The 19,195-nt window shown below is 44.1% G+C and overlaps 1 protein-coding gene across 2 annotated transcripts in view; it reads right to left on the bottom strand.

Moving 5' to 3' along the window:
- Sema5a (semaphorin 5A) overlaps positions 1-19,195 on the bottom strand; it is a 433,267-nt gene that overhangs the window by 330,147 nt on the left and 83,925 nt on the right. Inside the window, exon 2 of one of the 2 annotated variants that reach the window (XM_032898665.1) lies at positions 2,696-2,796. The exons of the other annotated variant lie outside the window; for it this stretch is intronic. The gene's annotated coding sequence lies outside the window, so the exon portion shown is untranslated. The remainder of the gene's footprint in view (positions 1-2,695; positions 2,797-19,195) is intronic. 2 annotated transcript variants of the gene reach the window in all.

The raw sequence follows: 19,195 nt of genomic DNA on the forward strand, positions 1-19,195 counted from the left end.
TACGCTGATAGTTAGGGCTCATGCAGCACTGCTTAGGCACTAAATACCTACGCTTCACAAATGCAATGACATTGTTCCCTGCAAAAGCTGGAACAGAACAAGCCAGGTGTGGGAATTCTGGACCACCACCTCTGTCCATGGTCACTGCAGTACAAACACGGCCAACCAAAGATAGAGTCTTTGCGTGGAAGAATATTAGTTAGACATTAAAATTAGATTTCTCAACAATTTGTCATACTATGAGGCATGTATAGAATAACAAGTGAGAAGTCTCAATCAAACCTATATATCTATGCTGCTTTAATCCACAAGTCGCTCATAGAGAACATACTAATAGAAATCACACTAAAAACTAACTAGCAGTAGTTAACGTCATGCAGGCATTCCTGGAATCCGCCCTTTTTTAAGCATATATTCCATAGTCACCATTCGCTACAAGCAAATAATTTATTTATTTTCATTGAAATTACATGTAAAATACAAATCTCTTTGGTGATCGAAAGATGGCTCAGTTGGATAAAGTCACTTCTTTCCAAGCCTCACAATCTGTTCTCAGTGCCCAGGACCCACGTGATAGAGAGAAAAGTGAGTCCTGCAAATTGTCCTCTGAACTCCATGCAGGCACACGTCGCACAGATGCCAGGTGTGTAACAAATCATGCCCAGTGAAAAATGTTCCTCGGTTTCACTATACATAGCTATAGTTTTAATATCAAAGTTTAGCCTAACACGTGTGGGGCATGTAGACTTTATCAAGGGATGGAGCCCCCTATGCCTCAACTTCTAGGTTTTTGCAGGCAGATGAGACTTCATTAAAATTTGTGTAGGAGTCTGTGTACCCATCCTAAGCTTTGTTAGGAGACTTAATGGCTATGGATGTATTCTCATCCTCTCTGTGATGAGATCCTTAAGCACTCCAGAGAACACCACGATAAAAGCTCAGAAAAGAGAGCCTTGGGGATCAAATTCAGCCTCCCTCCTACCTTTGTAAATAAAGATTTACTGGAACATGATCAGACTCATTAATTTGCATATTGCCTGTGGCTACTGTCACTTTGCAGAAGCAAAGATGAGGCAACCTAGCAGAGAATCTAAGGTCTGTAGACTGTAACGTGTTTTTCCCCACCTCTTCAAAAGAGAACGTTGCCAATTTCTGATTGACAAATCAGTTGCTTGAAAATTCAATTCCTTAATACATGTATACTTTTCTATAAGAACTCTGGAATTTTCAGAATGGGAAAAAAATAATAGCACATGTCTGTCCTCATTCCAGAATGGCACGTCCAATGCTCTAAGTTGGCCTTGGGCTTAGGGTTGGGAGTCCTGAGTCCAATCCTCTCTCTGTTCCTCCCTGGTTAGGAAAAATCACAGACTCCTTCTGAGACTAAGTTTATTTATCATTAAGGATCACGAAAGCACCTGCTTCAAAGACTGGAAGAAAGAAAGAGATGTCTTTTCCTCAGCACAAGGCCTGGTAACCCACAAAACCTGTGTGAGCTAATAATATCCTCCTATAATTTACTGGCCATTGCACATCCAAATCACAGCTTCTGGATTCCTTAATATCCCTAGGGCTCTTTCCAGCTCTCTCTGGCTCTGTGGTTCTCCATGGAGGAGGGACAAGTTGTCCTGGTGCAGGAGTTAGCTGTACTTAGATACCTTGTGAATCTGAATTTATGCACAAAAAGACACAAAATGTAGCAGCTAGGCTTGTCCTGTTAAATGTAGAAATGGGGCAGGATATTCAGTGTCAGCCAAGCTCTTCTGCATACCTGAAACTGAACTCTTAATATCCATTTAGTAGAGATCAGGATGTAAAACAACAGGGCCTCGCAACATTGTCTCACAACTGTGAGTCAAAAGGATGCAGAATGTATATATGGCTGCCATTGGCAATTTTGCTTTTAAATTGGAAAGCACAATAAAGTTGCCTACAATGAGACTTGGATGTGTTGAGAAGTAATTTAATAAAGTGGAATGTTCCCAGTGACTGGTTTATACAGGATAGATCCTTATCTCTCCCCCTCCCTTTCCTTCTTCCTGTCCCTCTCCCTCTCCTGTTCCTTCCCTTCCTCCTCCCCTTCCCCTCCCCCTTCCCCACACCTCCACTCCCTTCCCTTCCTCTTCTATTCCTTCTAAAAGTAGCCACAGGTTTCACATAAGAGGTTAACTGCGGAGTCTGAGACACCTAAGATGGGTTCCCACAAATGTAGGATGTTGAGCTGGACTTTAGATGTCTCAGTAATCAGGACAACTGATAGGAGGCTGAGCTCTGGAAGGCGAGATACTGGTCGCTCTGCTACCAGATGAAGCATAGCCCTGAGTTATATTGTGGGCATTTGTGACTTTTCTCAGAAGATACAGGCTATCTTAGGAAGTCCCACAATAGGACAGTGCAACAACAGATGGACACACCACAAAGTGAGCCAGGACACAGCACAGGCACAAAACTGAAACCTGCTAGGCAGTCACACTGTGACTAGGAGTCACCATGAGTCACCAGTTCTCTTCCTGTACCAGAGGTTCCCTAGTGATTTCAGAGTACACTCAGACCCAAATAGCATTACCTTTAAAAATAAAGTTCTTTTTTCCTGAAAGCTGTCATTTACTGCCATTTTTAACAGAAGAGACATCTAGTCTAAATGTGTAGCACTCTCTCTGGGACTCAGCACTTCCCACTCAGGCATCTCACTTACCCAGGAGAGAGAGGGCAGAGACAGACGTGTGGCCTCCGTCATGAATCACAATGAACTGCACAGCCACATGGGTACCCAAGCCCAGTTGTCACACACCAGCCCTTCAACAAAGAGGGAGAGATAGAGATCCAGTTAGTTCATATTAAAAAATCACTGCACTCTTAGCTTATAAATGCTAGAAAGTTCCATCAATGCCCTGTACAACCAGGGAAAGCATCCTTAGCAAGGCTGGAGAGAGCAGTACAGGATAGCTTGGCGATCACGATTATGAGAAACCTAGTATTATAGACACTGCTGCATTTATTTCTTTAAAAAGGATAAACTTAAAAAATAATGCTGACAGTTTTCTCCCGAGATTTAATTTAGTTTGAATTATTTGCCTGGAGGGGGCGTATATGTGCAAGTGAGTATGGACACCTACAGAGGCGAGAGGCTTCAGATTCCCTGGAACTGGAGTTATAGGCACTTGTGAGCTTCCTGATATGTGAGCTGTGAACCAAATGCGGGCTGTCTGCAAGAGCAGTACACTCCCTTAACTGCTGAGCTGTTTCTCCAGGCTGAGAAAATAAAATTTTTAGTGCTGTTCAACATGTGAAAAAAACTCTCATGAAATATCCAAAGGGGCCATTATTTCAAATTCACTGGGATTACCTTTAAAAGTTTGAAAATAAAATGGTGCCCATTTCAATGGCTCCTCCACTGCCTAGCTTACGCAAAAATGTCCAAGATAAAGGGTTGCACAAAGGTCTTAAGAGTATGCACAGCATAAACTACCCCTGAATTTGAGTTTGCACTGTCACATGTCCCTGTGCTTCCTGCACAATCCTAAGGCTTAATAAGAAAAGTTATCCAGTAGCACAAAATAAATATACTTTACCATAAAACTGATTTATTCTATGAAAGCAGGAATGCCATGTCGGAATGTCAGACATGTGCACCAGAGCTTGAAATAGGTGACTCCCTACTTGTTATCTGTGCAATAATGCATCTGCCATCAGTGAAGGACACTTGTTGTGTCCAGTGCTGAAAAACAGCTTGGATTCTTCCTTTCTCCGGATTCATCATGTGTCTGTCTTTCTTTCTCCTCTTCTCTCATTGGTTTCTGGCTATTGTGCATGTGAAGCCCATGGATGTCCTCATTCCTCACCCACACAATAGAGAGCAGCTGTGGATGGCGACGAGACAATGAGAAGACCTTCCAGAACATTCCGGCAACTCTTCCACTCAATGAGCCCCATGTGGCATATGTCAGTGATGATCAAAAGCCAACTAGCTTAGAGCCAACCTCCATAAAATAACCCAAAGTTATACAACTGCTGGAGGTTGTAGACGACAAAATGCAATCTGCTGAAATGCCTTTAGGGGTGTCCTGTATTTCAGGGACACGGGGACAGTGATTCCACTAGGCTTCCGGTTTCCAGGAAAGCCCTATGGGAATATGGAGAATTTGAGAGAATCAAAGAGGTGACTGGGAGCAGCACATGGAAGTGCTGACCGTGAAGACTTCCAAGCAGGCCAGGTGCAGCTCTGCCCTGCACCATTGCCAACTCTAAGGTCTCGGTAGGGTCTTCACGGCCTGTGACATCATCCTTTGGAAGGGACAAGGTACAGATGCAATGCTTTGAGGCCAAAAGAAGGGTCAAGGAGCGTTCCCAAAAGTAAAGATAAATGCTCAGCCCAGGAAAATAATGTTCTTCCTTCCTTTTTCCCTCTCATCACCAGTAATATCTCCCATGGGTGTGGCAACAAAATGTTGATGAGGAGTTATATTAAACAGCACACGTGAATAAATGAGTTGATTCTCTTGAACCCTACAATGCTTTATAACAAAGCTATATGCTTTATAACAATTACTACTAAATTTCTCTCACATTTGCTTATTAAGATCATAGTCCAGGTAGGAGGACTAGAATTGGACAGATCCACTTGTGCCCACTAAGGCTCTGGCTACTGACTAGTGCCAACACATAAGATTTCAATTAAAAATGGACAACAGGGCTCATGTCCCGAGGTCAGAGATAAGTTGATGTAGAATGTCACTGGACAGATGAACGACACCCACAGAAAAAAGCATTTTCTTAATTGACATAATAGACGGAGCCAAAAAGAGCAATTTAAGGATTGAAGACTGGTGGTAGAAACAAAGAGCAGATACTGCAGGACAGCATCTCTACTTGGTGATTCCAACAGGGACAGCCACAGTCAGGGCAGCCCCAGAACAACTCTTTTTACTGTAAAAGCTGCCCCCTTGCACAGTGCCCTTCAGAATCTGATATAGGAATACAAAGACCATGCCAACAACAGTGCCCATGTTTGTCCTGACAGTGAAGTGAAGAGCCACTAGCCATACACCAGAGAACTAAGCTAGCAACGTCAACCTTCTCCTGAGGCTCCGCAATTATCCGACCAGGCGTTGAACCACTGGGGGAGAGTACTTAGGCGAGGGTTCATGGGCAAGGGTGCAGCACCTGCAGTAGCGTGCCACGCTCTTAGCAGCAGCAAGTGACAGGAGCATTTCTGCATATGGGGAAGCCTAGCTTGCTCACAGGATTTGATTGCAGTGAAGACATAAATGAGCAGATAGACAGGTCACTCAAAGGTATTCTAGAAAACTGAAGGGAGACAAAAAGAGGTTACACTGACCCAGAAGCATATGCACCTGATGTAGTAACATCAGTTTCCCCATTTGTCTTTTGGCCCACTGACGTCACTCTTTCCTCTTTCTACTTGGTATCGACCTTGATATGAGCAATCTCTGAAATTTAGAGAACTACTATGGGGAAAAGATCAGTCTCTAGGAATATAAGTGCAGAATCATCACTAGAACTCTTGTTGATACACACATAATTTTTTCCAGTAGTTTACCCCATAACTGTTGGTATTCTGTCTAAGCTCCACCCCTACAGTTACCTGGCAACAGCCAGCTGTGCTTGACACTATAAAAGGGGCCGCTTGCCCCTTCCTCATTCTCTTCTCTTGCTCTTGCCCTCTTCCCCTCTTCCCCTTTGTCCCTTCTCTCCCCATTCCCCTCACCTCTTCCCTCCACATGCTCATGGCCGGCCTTTACTCCTCTCCTCTTCTACTCTTCTTCTTTTCATTAAACCTTTCCATGTGGAATCATGTTGGCTTGTTGAGGTTTGTTCGAATGCGAGCCAAGATTTCTACCCCAACAATAACTATCTCCATGGGTTCTTAAAATGTCTCCACATAGAAATGACGGCGTGAAATGTGAGCATCAATTACAGCTTACTAAGGGCCCCATCAGTGTCTGGCTTTGAACATACATAGGCTTTATTCTCTCTAATCACTCTACTCAGCAGGAGGTAGTGTGGATTTATTAATTCTTGTGGTCACACTGGAAATTAAATGAATGTAGATAGACTTTCTATCCAGTTTTATAGTGTCTAAAAGAGACTTTACCAGATAAAGGTTTTAAAAGAACTATAAATGGCCAGTGGCAATGTCTTAGCATCAATGTATAGATTCCCACACAGCAACTCCATATAGCACATCCTGGTGTCAGTATACAGGAAGGAGCTAGAACACAAATCAGGCAGGAGTTATGCTCTCAGGAAACCACACAAGGCACCATGTGATGGTTCTGTTACATAATTCAATAAATACCATGAAACTGTGAGGGGAGCTAGGAGAGATTATCTGAGGAAATATGGAGAAAAAGGGCGGAGCAGAGACTGAAGGAAAGGCCATCCAGAGACTGCCCCACCTGCGGATGCATCTCATATGCAGCCAACAAACCCAGTCACTATTCCTTGCTGTACTTGCTGACAGAAGGCAGATATGGATGTTTTCTGAGAGGCTCTCCCAGAGCCTTAATGATACAGATGAAGATGCTTGCAGCTAACCAGTGGACTGAGCATGGGGACCCCAATAGAGGAGTTGGAGAAAGGACTGAAGGAGCTGAAAGGGTTTGTAATCCCATAGGAAGAACAACAGTATCAACCAACCAGAACCTCCAAAGCTCCCAGGGACTAAACCACCAACCAAAAATACACATGGAGGGACTCATGGCTCCAGCCACATATGTAGCAGAGGATGGCATTATCTAGCGTCAGTAGGAGGAGATGTCTTAGGTCCTGTGAAGGGTCGTTTCCCCAATGTACGGGAATGCCAGGGTGTTGAGTAGAGAGTGGGTAGGTGGGAGGGGGAGCATCCTCATAGAAGCAGAGGGAGGGGTATGAGAGAGGGAGGAACCAGGAAAGAGGGTAACATTTGAAACGTAAATATGTAGAATATCTAAGAAAAAGAAAAAGAAAAGCTTCCCAAGGGTTGTAGGGGAGGAATGCCAGGTTACATGTGCTCTGATGGATGAGTGGGAGAGAGTAGACTATGAAACGAGGTGATGAAGTGTGTCCAACTGATAAATTACAAGTGGAGCAAATAGCAAACCCATCAGCAGTGCCTGAGGAACATCAGCAGTAAGTGAAGAACCATTCTGGTCAACACACACTAAGTTGGAGCATGAGTGCCTGGTACCATCATTTGTGCTTGATGTATTGAAGGAGCCCCTGCACATGGCCACCACTGAAGGCACTCCATAAGAATACACAAGAAATAGACATGGTTAAAAGAAAGCACTTCTGCTGAGGGGGAAATTGGGACTACGGAGAACTAAGGCCCACAAGCAGAAAGATGGCTTTTTTTTTTTTTAATCACATATCATGGCAAAAAAGAAAAGCTAAGAAGAATCTCCTGTAAGAGGCTAAGGAGCAAGGAGGAGGGCTGACCTCCTCACAGATGCTAAGGCAGCAGAGCAGTGCCAGACAGAGGAGTGTGTCCACTATCACATCAAAGCTACCACCACACATGGCCAATGAAATGAAGACAGAAAGGAGCCGCACTAGTCTCTGATAGATGGACGAAGGAGATGACAAAAAGTCTGTATAGAACTCAACTCCAGAAAGAGATTAGACTTGATCCAAAGGAAAGAAGAGGCACTGGGGTTCAGTGGAATTATCAGGATAAAAGTAGTGTAAAAGCTTAATCATGGCAGTTCTGCTGAGGGCAGGACAGGGAGGCATGAAGCAGGGCAGAGGCTGAACCAGACATTTCATTATTGATAACTCTGCAAACTGCAAAGATAAGTCTATCCCAAATCAGCTCCAGAGGGGCATCCTTTAAGGTTCTGCTTGATATTGGTCCCTTTGAGTTTCATGATGCTATAATCCATGGTAGATAGTCTATGCTTACAGTGGGGTCTATGGTGTGGGCTTTGTGCCACACTTACATGTCTGACTTCAGTATGGGTTGTACACTCAGTTAACCACATGGGCAATCAGCCACACCTACCTGAGTCATTCCCAATAAAAAAACAGGGTTTGTTTCCTTGAGTGACAGTTTGGCACTAGAACTAAACACTGTCCACTTGACCCCACTTGGGGGAGTTAGGTGCAGAAGGTAAGCCTATCTCTCCCTGGTCCTATCCTACTACACATTGTCCACTGCTGGTTTCTCCATTTCCTTTGGCTAAAATCAACCACAGCCATCTACCTAACTGGTTCTGTGAGTCTTTCTGGAAAAAAATTCTGTGATCCTCAAGTTAGATTGGGAACTAACTAGAAGAATGCTGGAAAAGAAAAGGGTTCAAATTCAAAGATCTTAAATGTTTAAAAAAGGCTGGATTTTCACTGCTACATGGAAATGTAAAATACTCAGGAGAAATCTCAGAGGCAGTTCAAGTCTGGAATGAGAAGGTTGAAGAAAGAGACGCCTGTTAAAGAGACTGGCCACAGGCTTCACTGCAGATGTGGTTAAGAGCTCCCTCATGGCCAGCTGTGAGGTTTAGAGCCAGAAAAAGCAACATGTAAAGCTCACAGATCAGAACTAGCATTTTAGTTATTTTATGCATTCACAAACAAAATATATTTCACCTTCCTAGATAAACTTTAACTACTTACAATAAATTTTTAAACATTTTTAAAATAGGAATATCAACTGTGGCCCATTTATTTTGTAAAACATGAGCTATGTCTGGGGGGTGAAACTCAGGATACATTGTATCAGAAGTGAATGCCCTTGAATTTTACAGTGAGATGAACAATGAGGATCTGACTCTTCTGTCCAGGGAAGGAAACCTGATATGAATGAAGGCCAAGAGTCTACCAGTGTTTGAGCTCCAGGCCACTGGCTTGACAATCATGAAACCCACGAAACTTTGCTGATGAGCAGAGTCCTAGTGGGATGCTGGAGAAGCAAGGGAGGAATGGCTTTGGGAGAGCAGTGCCAAGCAGGTGAAGGGACATATGTCCAAGTGAGAAAAGGCTCTGAGGCACATGCAGACGGCTCACAGGAGATGGAATGGTAGATGGTATGGTGAAGCCGAGGCACACCACTCCGGTTTGTCCCCTCTCTTTGACCTCACTGTGAGGTCTTCTCTAAAGAAAGGCATATCCTACCAGACAGCAGTGGGGGGGAGATGGGGATCAGTTAGTGGAGTTTAAGGAAAGAGGGTGCTGTCATTGGCATGGCCAGTCATCCAGGAGAAGGAAGGAAGGTGTGAAAAGGGAACAGAGTAAAAGCCACAAAGAGAAAACTGTCAAGAGAGGAGAGTGGATGGTGGGGAAGGGAGAGGGATAAGGTAGTGAATCATAAGTACAGAGGACCCAGCACTGTGCAGCCCTTTCCTCTAAAATGCCGAATACTTCCCCACAGTAAGTACATTCACATTGCTTACGTTCTAAAGTAAACTTCACCGTTCACATGCGAAGTCCACAAAACACTGCCATTGACTACAAGGAGAAGGGAGTGGTAGCTACAGTGGAGCTGTCTATAATCTATTACCTGGTTTTGAGTGACAGGAGCAGCTAGAATTGACATGAATCTCAACTACTCTACAGTTTCTAACTAGAGTCCTCACAGTGAATATTCCCATTAGATCAGACTCCAGCGGCAGGCAGGGATGAGGGGACAAGGACCGAGGGCTACCTCTCAGGACCTCTTGGGCTTTTGCTTTTATTGGCAGAACCCCTTCTTCCAGCCATCTCTCCCACACCCAGCGAGCATTCTCAAATGTGCCAGTATTCAAAGTGAGCATAGGTCCACACAACGCAGACTGTAGGAGGCCACACATCCTATATAACAAAGACGAAATGTAATATATGTGCATTTACAATAAAGGTGTTAGAATGGTAATAAGAAAACAGCAAACCCACATTTTGCCTCTGCTCAGCGGCTCACATGGGCCAGCCATATTTTTCTGCATCCACCTCAAAATGAGACCAAGAACTGCATGCAAAGCCCCACAGGGGAGGCCACTCTCCTCCAGAGATTTCTCATCTGGAAGTTGGCCTCAGTAAATTACAGCATTCTCCCGAGTAGCCAGCTAACTGTGTTCTTGAGAAATAACACTGTACATTGATCAAAACCATTTAATAAAGAATCTGCTTGGTAATTGTTTCCCCTGGCTTTGAAAGGGACAAAACTTAGATAGGCAGGTATCACTATCAGATCTTTAGATATCTTGGGGTGGGCTCAGGGAACCTAGAGGTCAGCACCCAAAGTCACTGAGGCCTCATGGACAGCCCCTTTCCGTGTGACTACAGGGCCAACGTCATGTAACAATGCAAAGATCAGACTCTGAGACGCTCACATTCCTAGGTCCAGCCTGAAATGCCTCCCTCCATTATAGAAGAGTCAAGCCTGCAGTGGCTTATAAACAATAAACACAGGCTGAGAATCCACAGAGGACGGAAGACAGAAACAATTTCCGTTCCGAGAGTACTGGGCCAATCCTGAAAACATTTGGGAAGAAAGAAATCCAATTGTTTTCCATTTAGTCTTCCTGAAGATTACTCTTCAGCGAGCACTTGGAGCTGGTAGTAATTGCTGACCCTGGAACCAATGCATTGCCTCAATGGCTGGACGAGAGCTAGAAAAAACTACTTGCTATTGAATGCCTCCCAGTGGGGCAGTGCAGCAAGCTATGTTCTCAGCTGCCCAAAGCCATGGGAGTAGACGGGAGAAGAAGGGGCCACAAACCACTACTGAAGCAAACGTGTTCCCAAAGATCAAGAAACTGTTCAAAATAAGAAATTTTCAAAATTGACTTTCTGAGGACACAGGGTTTCATAAGAGTGAATACATTCTTATTTAGGTTACCATGAGCCAAATTTTCCAAGAGCAAGCTTGCTTTTCATGCAGGCAATTTTGAAGTGTTTGCACAAAGTGGTTAATTTGCATGGGCAATTGGACTTTCAGCTTTTATTTTGACAGCTAAATTGATTCATCCTTCTGGGCTACCATGTCAACACTGAGAAAGAAAGGGAGGCAGAGGTCCGTTGACACAGTGGCCTCTTGAGTGTACAGACTCAGAACAACTCACTCATCCACCAAGGCTCAACCTGTGAGCAGCAGCTTGAAACAACAAGCAATTTTAACATCAAGATCCAGCTCTGTGGGGCTGAGGTTAGAGGTCATTGGAACAGCATTCACCGTATGCACAAGGTCACTGGCTGTACCCCCACACACACACACACACACACACACACACACACACACACACACACACACACACACACACACACTGAAAAACAAAACAGAATTCTGCTGAGCAGAAAGGAAAGAGTCCAGGCTGACCCCAGTAGCAGTCCTCTATAAAAGCATACAATTCAAAGCCAGGCGTAAGACAGACAGGCATCTGCTGCTGGGGGTTGGGGGGCTGAAGGGAAACGGAAGGCTTATTTAGCCTTGGGAAGTTGGCTAACTGTGTGATTTCCAGTGAATTGTGAATGAAATGACAAGTGTTAAGTCATTCAGTAAAACATTTTCCTACAAAAATAACAAGTAGGAGGATTGTAACAAGTTTCTTGCTACAAACTCAGCATAGAGAATAAGAAGGATGCTTCTCTGCAATGTGCAGAAAGACAGCCCAAACCCACAAAGACTAACGGGCCATGTGTGCAGGCAGCTCTGATTCATCAGTACCTTTGTTTGTCTCCTAGGTGTGAGCCTTATGCAGATAAGGTAATCTGAGCTCTCAAGTCATTTTGCCTGGAATACTCTATGATAGGATGTTTCTGCATATCCAGGCATATGAGGAGTCTTTCCAGAATATTCATCTCTCCAAACATGAAAAATAAGTCCTTTGTCTCACCTTAGCCCTCTTCCATCGTACAGTCCAGTTGCTCAGGAATAAGAGCCATTCCATCCAAACACGTTTTCAAATTTTATTGAGAACAGAACTCTACGTGGGTGGGTGTCTTGCCTCAAAGCTACGATCCTGTGCACTTGTCATTTCTCAATATAAAGCAAAGACAAAAATAAGAAGCAGGCTACTTTGCGGCAGACCCGCTGGATCCTTATCGTCCGATATTTTGAGTTTAGACTTGTGGAGCAACAAAGAAAAGAAAACATTTATTTAAATTGGCTCTCAGTCATGCCGTCCGTTGGCACCAATTGTCCTGAAGCTCCCTTCCGAGTGGAGACACCAAGCAGTTTCACTAGTGCTCAGTAGCACCTGTGTCACCTGTCTTTCATTACTCAGGATGCCATCTGTCCAGGCAAAAGGCCCATCATGAAGGTTCTGAGCAGAGTGGATGGATACACTACCTGCAAGCAAAAGGTGCTGGTCCACATCACACTCTGAGGAATGGACACTCTTCAAGGGACCCAAGAGGATATGATTATGTCTTTCTTAATTTCAGCCCAGGTATGGTCATTATAAGATACTGCATGAAGATCACTCAGGACTAGAAGTACTAAATGGCCCAGAATTCTCGTTGCTGGCTATACATCCAAAGGGAAGGAAATCAGTATGGGGAGGGGACCTCCAAACCCTCACACGGAGTGAAGCAGTTTTCATAATCACAAGAAATACAATTAGTCCAAGCATCCACTACCTACTGAATGTGAAACCCATGTCCTAAAACACTCACTATTCAGCCTTTAAAAGAGATAAAATCCTACCGTGTGTGTCAACAAAGACAGAAATAAAAGACGTTATATGAAGTAAATAAACTAGCCACAAAAGGCAAATCTCAGGGATCTTTCCAAGAGTAAGTTTAAAAGATTAACTGCACAGAAGTGTAGGGTAGAATGGTAGTTACCAAAGCCTAGAAAGGGTTTGAGGAAAAGAAATGTTGGTTCATGGGGGAGGGGTGTCAACGTACATGTGGAAGGATTAAGTTGTGGCAGTGTAAATGACCATAACTAGCAGTCATTGACAAAACAGTTCAAATCATCTGGAATCAAAAAGAAAATAGGTATTCCAATAAGCTATTGACCCCGATGTGATCGAAACCCACTGACTACAAGACCATGCTGCATCCCATAAGTGCAAACACTTAGTACATATCAATAACCAAAAGAACCATCAGAGTTTGGTTTAACAGTAACCGCTCATCTTCATCCCTTTACCCAATGTTGCAGTGCAGGTTAAAATAGAAATATGACGATAAAAAGTAGAAGCAGACTCACAATTCATCCTAGGAAATTTCTTAGTTTAATAATTATTACAGGAGCCATAGTTAATCTTGAGTAGCACACTCAACCTATGTCTGCTCCAGTAAATGAAATGGAAGCAAGGCAGTCCAGCTGGCAGCACAGAGAGCCATAAAAATACAGAAGGGTGTTTCAGTGGTTTTCACTGAAAGTACTCACACAGCTTCATGAGTCTGCACTCCTGCTCCCCAGCTGAGCAATTGGATGAGGAGAAGGTGTCCATCCTGAGGAGTTCATCTTCATGGGGTGGGCAGCAGGAGTTGTTTGTTGGTATTGGCTTACTATTTTTCCCTTTTTCCATTGATTCTGCACTCCCTTGAGTGAAGCCCTCAGTGGTTCCCATGAAGCTCATGCACTGACTACATTCCAGAACTCACCTTTCCTGCCCTTTCAGTTAATATCACACTAAAGTGACTTCATCATGGACGTAGTTCGCCCTTCCTCCTGGCTCCCTCAAAGCTGCATGACCCTGGTATCTTGGTGGGAGGCAAGTTTCCTCTCCTCAGCAACTGGTACCTCTAGCAGTTACTTGTCCATCTTACTCCTAGATCCCACTGACCTGCAGTAAACAGGGGATCTATTCATAGTTGCCTCTGGATCTTGACAACAAGTTAAGTAAACAGGAGTGTTCAGTGAAGACAGCATGAACACAATACATCTTCACCTCTCAGGGAGGGTGTAGATCTTCACAGCACAGCTTGTCCTAAAGTATGCCTCTAAAGGGATCCTTCCAGTTTGACTCCATTTTATCCAGTCCAATCTCTAACTTTCCAATGTTAGTCAGAATCACCCAGAAATGCAGAGAAATCCGGTGGAATCTAATGATTGTTTCCTGCTCATGAGGGGAAAGTCACAACTCCAACCTTAGAGACTCCTGTCTAAGCTTAATTCCACCTTGGCTGGAAGGAAGTTTTTTCCTGTTGTGCTGCCCAAGTGTTTCTAGTCTCCAAAGATGCTTTTTGGTGCTATTTAGTGAAAGGCATTTGCTTTTGTTATAGCTGGGCTCTGTCCTGTCCACTCAAGAATGAAATTCCAACTCTCTGGAGACATTCTAGTGCAAACAAACTGACGTCTTCCTTCTGTTCATCCACAAGTCTGATAGACACATGCACGGACCCTTCCCCTCCTCCATATCCTCCATAGTCTGAGGGTCTCAGTGATACAGGCCTTGTCAGGGCTGTCACATGATGAAGTAAAAAGGCAGAAGGAAAGCAACTTTACCAAGCATCTAGTAGGAAAATATGCTTCTATTGTAATATAAATATTAGCTTTGAAAGGCTGTCCTGCCTGACTTTTACAGTTCTGTCAGCAAACCCATATGTACAGGGTAACTGATAAGTGAAAGTTCTTCCAGTTAATGAACCTCAGTGTCACAAAAGTAAATCCATAGAGATCATGGATGACAACATGGTATCTAGTTTAGTCATCCTTCTTATTTATATTTGAAACCCTGAGGGTTGAATGCATGTCTTGTGCATTCACCAGTTAGTTTCAACTCCTGCTCCAAACTTCTGACTTTGCTTCTGGAGCTCCAGTTCTCTGAAATGCTGGGCTTCAGGCTCCTTGTCCACCAATGTTCTGAACCCACCCAACCCTTGCTATCTGGGTACCCCTCCTACGCCACCCATCAACCTCCAGCTTTTCCCCTAGCTAGCCACACATAAAAGACTCCTTTTTACTGCTTCTGGTCCTTTTGCATAAGATCAAATACAAAAGTCTGGAGTCGCTGTCCAGTTCCAATTTTATATGTGGCTTTGGAAGAAATTCATGTGTTCTTGCTAAAATTAAACAATTGAACATGAACCGTCAAATAAAAAGTTCTTGCAAATATTTTAAGTACTCCGTGCTTTATTCCAAATGTGTTTCTTAACCTTGACTCTATTAAGTGTTGGATTCGGTTCGCTCACAGCTAACAATTCTCATCAACCACTTTTTAGATGTAAAGACACAAGAGCCCTTCACAAGAGCAATAAGCCTAAGTGTGGACCCCAGGGGTGTAAAGAACAGTGTATATAACTTTCTGGAAGAGAGGAAGACAAGAGTAGGGAAATAAAGCCAAGCTGCAGCAGTCCACAGAATTGCCTTTGTTCTGGGATTGCTTTCTCAAACCGTATAAACTCAAGTGTTAAACTGCAAGGCTCGCGCCACATTATGCTTCTCATCCATCTCTTCCCTTGGACCAGTAGACATCCAGCAAGTCAGCAGACTGCTAATCTAAAATCCGCCCATCTCTCCTCACACATCCCAGGAGAGAAATGATGGGGTCACAGACCATCCTATCGCTGTAGCAGTCACTGAAGACACTGGGGAAATTAAATAATAAACAAAACCCCATATTCAAAGAGAAAGCTGAGAGCATTGGGGAAGAGGCTAGGAGGCGGGGAGAAATTGTTTGCCCTGTGGGCTGTTTAGTCCTTGATGTGTATCTGATTGCTCTGCAGAGAAGGGACATTGCTGTCATTACTGTCTGACAATTACCTAACCCACAACCTATTTTTAAGTGCTGCAAAAGAGGTACATGTCCGGAAAAATAGCATGGAATTTTAGTGACAACTGCATAGTTCAAGGACTTCTAAGGTAAACGCTAGGCCCTAGGCAATGATACAGTGTTTGGCCAACTGCTGATAAGCCAGTTCCTACTCCTCCAAATCCGCCCTCTGCTATTTTCATATTCTAGAGTACATAGAGCCCTTCACCAGCAGCTGAGAGCAAAACTGAACACAGCAATTTTGAAATGAATGAGTAGTTTCCTGAGTCCCCTCTGATATGGATCTCAGACAATGCCAGTGGCTTTAGTGCCTTCCCTTGCTTGGTCAAGGGTGACACACATGTCACTTTCTAAGCAGATAAGTAGGAAGCGACTATCAGCCCTGGCTCTAACCAGTAGCAGAAGAACAGAATAATATTTGGGAAATACGATTAACAGGAGGTTAAGCCATACACCTGATCCCCTTGGTATCACAAGACAAACTCCAACTGTAAATGTACTTTTCACCATGTCCAGGTACCCATCCATCAGCTTTCTGTTGTGTGCCACTGCTGCAGCTCACGATGGGCTGCACGTCTCCTAAAGCAAAAATAACCTTTGAAAGTAAGCAAGGACAGAGGAGTCTCAACCACGATAGCTTCATTCCTCCGAGGGCGACACTCTGGACACTCCCGCTCTTCAGAGGACGTCTTCATTCTGGCTGAAATCATCAGAGGGAGTCTCTTTCTGTCCAGCTCCAACACGCTTCGACAGAGGCACAGTTGTCAAGGAGAGCTCACTGCCTGTGGCTGGATGCTGGCGCCTGCTGATCACCAAAGTCAGGAGCTTTTGGGTGTGGCTACTGAGTCCCAGTCATCTTTCTATAACACATGCCAGTGCACCCTCTCCAAGCAAAACACCTTATCTCAGACCCCCACTCTGTCTCTGCCCCAACTGCTCTTCATGGGACAGAGAGACTGGCATGGTATTTTGTAATTAAGTCTCAGGACTACTCGAGATCAAAGTCATGTTGGACTCTCTTAAAACAAGAAATTGGGAGTACAGTATTGTGAGGGTTTGAAAATGACCCCCATAGGTCCACAGGGAGTGGCACTAATAGGAGGCCCTATTGAGTAGGAGGGGCTTTGTTGGAGGACGTGAATCACTAAGGAGGGTAGACATTGACATCCCAGAAGCTCAAGCTGGGCCTAGTGGCTCAGTGTCTCTCTTGCTACCTGAGGATCCAGATGCAGAACTCTCTCCAGCACCATGCTGGCTGGATGCTGCCACACTTCCCACCGTGATGATAATGGACTAAACCTCAGAACTGTAAGACTGCCCCAATCAAATGATTTCCTTTATAAGAGTTGCCATGGTCATAATGTCTACAGTAATACAACCCTAACCAAGACAACTATTATACAATAAAACAGGAGTTATGCAAGTTTCATCATTCTGTCAGCTCCTGAAGATGTTACTGTAGATGCTACAAACTCCACCAAGGCCAGGACAGAAACAATGAAGCTCTTGCACAGTAGAGCCTCACAAGGCATCTGTAGAGCTCAGAATCCACTTGAGAGGGATGGTATTCATCAGCCAGGGCGAAGGAACACGCTGAGAGCTGCCTCATGGGGAGGTCTAGCAAGAGAGTCAAAATAGGTCCCATTGGTGATGTCCTAATTACCAAGGATGAGGTTAGAGAGTATATTTCCTTGCTCTCCTACACCTGAGCACAACTTCCTACCTTGGTGTCTCCAAATGTTGTTTCCTTCATAGAGAAACAACTTCTCTCAGTAGGAAAAGGCAATACAGCTGGTCCTCCTTCTGCACATATTCTGTATTTACAGATTCACCCGTTAGCTTAAACAAGTTAGTGCCTTCCAAATCAGTCCTGTTTGAATCACTTCCAGTCATTCACTGAGAATATCAATAGTCCTGAGTCACTGACAATAGTCCTGAGTCTCCCACGTGTGCATCTGAGCTGCAGTCTATGTGCAGCTCCCTGCCTCCTCATTCCTGTTCTTCTAGAGTGAACCAGAGTCACAGGATCTTCTCAGTGACACATCTGTTGCTCTGTGTGTGTGTGTGTGTGTGTGTGTGTGTGTGTGTGTGTGTGTGTGTGTCCTTGTGTTTATACATGCAGGTATATATTTGTCCGAAGGTCAAAAGTTAACTCTGTATCATTCTTCAAATGCTGTCACCTTGTTTTTCAAGACTGGGTTTGTTTGTTTGTTTGTTTGTTTGTTTGTTTGTTTGTCACACTATATAGCAGTAGCCCTGGCTGGCCTGGAACTCACAGAGATCTTCCTGCCTCTGCCTCCTCAGTGCTAAGATTAAAGGCATATACCACCAAGCCCTGCTCAAACCAGACTCTCTCTATAGGCCAGAAACTTATCAATTAGACTAGGCTGGTTCCCTAGCAAGCTGCTGAGATTTTTCTATCTGCTCCTACCCAGAGCTAGGATTACAGGCAAGCATCATCACTTCTGGCTCTAGGAATCACATTCTGCTCCTCGTATGTGCAATGCAAGCATCTTATCAACCCAGCAAGCTACCCACCCTCACAGTGGTAGATTATGTCAGTGATTATTCTGTTTAAAATATGCCAAGGCAGTGCTGACATAAGTTCTAGTTTTCCTGAGTACAATGCTGGGAAGTCCCTTACCATGACCATCCAAAAGTGCTACATTTTAGAAATTACATGCTAAGCAAGCACCATGCAAGTAGAAATTATCACTTAATTGTTCATAAGGTTAGAAAAAGAAACTTTACATGGGGGTGGAGAGATAAACCAGTGGGCAAGAGAAGATTCCAAGCATGGAGGAGCTGGGTGGGGACACGACACCTGTAACCTCAGCACTAGGGGGTGCAGAGATGGGATTACTGGGGCTTGGTGGCCAAATGATCTACCCTGAACAAAAGGGCAGACTCTAGTGAAAGACTCTGTCTCAAAAGAATAATATATATATATATATGTTAAATATATATTAAAATATATAATATAATATAATATAATATAATATATATATTAAGGCCCACAAATATGACTTTTCAGTGGTCAACTGATGCAAATTTTGTGCCCAATCCAACCCTGCAGCTTTCCCGCGAAATCTCAGTATCTGTTATCTGAAATTTCAGTATCTGTTAGTTCAGGATTTATAAAGACTTAGAGAAAACACCCAGATAACAGAATGGGTGGTGCATGCTGAAGGGTATGGGCAACAGCTGAAAACAGCACCTGCTCGCCAGCTCTGCACAGAGCCTCACAGGCAGACGGAGGAAGACGGTAGAACTGAAAAAAAGTGAAGTACGGAGGCCACAGAAGACCAGCCAGCTCAGATGCACAGTAGGAGACAGAGGGGTCACAGAATCCAAACTCAAGAGACACAGCTGCCCACATTCTCAAAAGTTGTGTGTCTGTGTCTTACAGGAGCCCATAACTCACCTTGCTACCAACAAGCTGGAGAGCCCTAGGAGCCTGGCTGTCTGGCGCTAACCACCATGGGCAATGACCTTTGTGAAGTCATCCTGCGGTGAAAATGAGGCCCCTACAGAATAGAAGTCTGGATGGTTAATAG

Source organism: Rattus rattus, chromosome 3 (genome assembly GCF_011064425.1).
Source record: "Rattus rattus isolate New Zealand chromosome 3, Rrattus_CSIRO_v1, whole genome shotgun sequence".
Classification (NCBI taxonomy): Eukaryota; Metazoa; Chordata; class Mammalia; order Rodentia; family Muridae; genus Rattus; species Rattus rattus.